Source organism: Aplysia californica, unplaced genomic scaffold, assembly GCF_000002075.1.
Source record: "Aplysia californica isolate F4 #8 unplaced genomic scaffold, AplCal3.0 scaffold00840, whole genome shotgun sequence".
NCBI classification, from domain to species: Eukaryota; Metazoa; Mollusca; class Gastropoda; order Aplysiida; family Aplysiidae; genus Aplysia; species Aplysia californica.
In genome coordinates, this window is record NW_004798110.1 from 259,774 (window position 1) to 261,969 (window position 2,196).

Genomic DNA, 2,196 nt, shown 5'->3' on the forward strand with positions numbered 1-2,196 from the left:
TTTTGGTCCTTCTCCGAGAAGGCTAGGTGTTTGATCTTACCTACCATAAGATTAGGATTGTGGATGAAAGACAACAGTGAGAAGGAGCCCATGAGTAGCAGTAGAAAGGCTGCAGAAAGAATCAGGAGCCCAAGGAAGGGGGGGAGGTGGGGGGGAGGGGGCAAAAAGTGAAGACGAAAGCAGACGATAGAATATTGTTAGAGAGCAGGAAAGAATGAGAAAGAGAACACTTTAGAGAAGAACATTTCCGTTGATGTCCTGATTCCAACCCGGGACCTATTGAATGAGAGGCAAACACCATAACCTCTAGACCACAAGAGCCCCAACGAAATTGTCTAAGACGGCCATTCATTGTCAAGAACAAAAGTAGCCGTCTTAGAAAGGTGGATGTCCTACAAAGTAGGGCTATTATTATAATGTTAAAAAACCCACTCAGGTAGGAATGGGAGCGGTCGTTTGTTCAAGGTGATTGCCTTATACAGGTAGCCGTTTGAGAAGGTTCGACTGATTAATTTCGTCTATTATTCTTTTTTTTAACCACAATTTTTTGAAAGAACTGTCATACACGGTCAATTTGTTTTGCCTCTGGGCGGAGGTAGGAAAGCTTGAATATAGTTCTGAAACGAATCATCTGAGTGGAACAATAATTCCATTTTCCCGGTAAACAAATACTTTTTTATATTATAGTTCCTTTGAATATCATCTCCCGGCCAAAACCCCCCCAACAAAACAACCCCCCCCCCCACAAAAAAGCAACAAAAAGCCAACCAACCAACCAAACAAACAAAACAAAGAAAAAACCCCCCACACATAAGGAGATATCCTCTCACTCTCTCTCTCTCTCTCTCTCTCTCTCTCTCTCCCTCTCTCTCTCACACACACACATACACACACACACACACACACACACACACACACACACACACACACACACACACACATCACGCACGCACACATTCTTTTTAATCCTTAAAGATCACCAAATAACCAAAATCCCAATCTGGGGCCTCGACCCCCGGACATAACTACACTGAGAGAGCATATTATTGTCATATGTTCCTACATCCGCCCTATGCATACAACTCTGGCGAGAAGGTCTCATTTGACATCACAGAAACGTGGCTAATCCCTGTCTTTTAAAAATTGAGGAGGAAAGGGGGGGGGGGGGGGCATCTCGGAGTCAGTCTTTCCCCACCCCCAACCCGAATTCATAATAATGATTGGGTCGTGGCCAGCCATATTATTTTCCTTCATGGTGGGGCAAAAAGCTACCACTTTAGGACAGTTCCACCGAATTCGACTCGCGACTTTGAAAACCAAACGCCTCTAACCAAGTCGAACGAAAATTTTAATCTGGGTGTCCCCGACTCAATCAAAAGAAATTCGATTGACAGTGTGCACTCGGCATAATTAACATTCCTTCATGTGTTACAATTACTTAAATGACAGCAAAAAAGGATAGGTATCCCGTGGGAGGGAGAATATAGCGGGGGAAAAGTGACCCGGTTAAAAAAAAAGATTTTATTTATTCATTTATTTGTATCCATTTATTTATTTATTCATTTATTTACCCCTTTATTTATTTATTAATTCATTTAATTATTTAAGTATTCATTTATTTACCCATTAATGTATTTATTAATTCATTTATTTATTTAATTATTCATTTATTTACCCATTTATTTATTTATTAATTCATTTATTTATTTAATTATTCATTTATTTTTTTACTTTTTTTTCGGGGGGTTGTCAGATAAAATCTTGAGACCGTCTGCGCCAGAGCTGTATAAGATACGTTAAGTGACAAGAGGGGAGGGAGCATGCATACTGTTGTTGTTGCTTTTGTTGTTGTTGTTCTCTTCCTCCTCCGCCGCCAGCTGCTCTTGCAGGCGGTTGAAGGTTCGAGACTGCAGGTTTGGGTTGGTGTAGCCACGGTAGTCCGGAGTGTCCCCCTTCTGCTCCTCGTACACGGCGCTCTGGGCCGGCGTCATTGGCGCAGCTGGCAGGCCGGAAGAAGAGGTGGTGGAGGAGGAGGAGGAGCTAGTAGTAGCAGGGGGAGGGGCGTACGAGCTACTGCTACTACTACTGGGTTCGCTAGGTGCTGAGGAGGCGGGGTCATCCGCGGGGGAGGAGGAGTCTGGCCCACCTGCTCCTCCCACTCCCTGTGTTCCGACAGGCTCCGGCGTGGCTGCTACG

At 43.9% G+C, this 2,196-nt stretch overlaps 1 protein-coding gene across 3 annotated transcripts in view; it reads right to left on the reverse strand.

Moving 5' to 3' along the window:
• Positions 1-2,196, reverse strand: part of LOC101846995 (PDZ and LIM domain protein 3) — a gene marked incomplete at its 5' end in the record, with an annotated part of 31,381 nt that overhangs the window by 7,089 nt on the left and 22,096 nt on the right.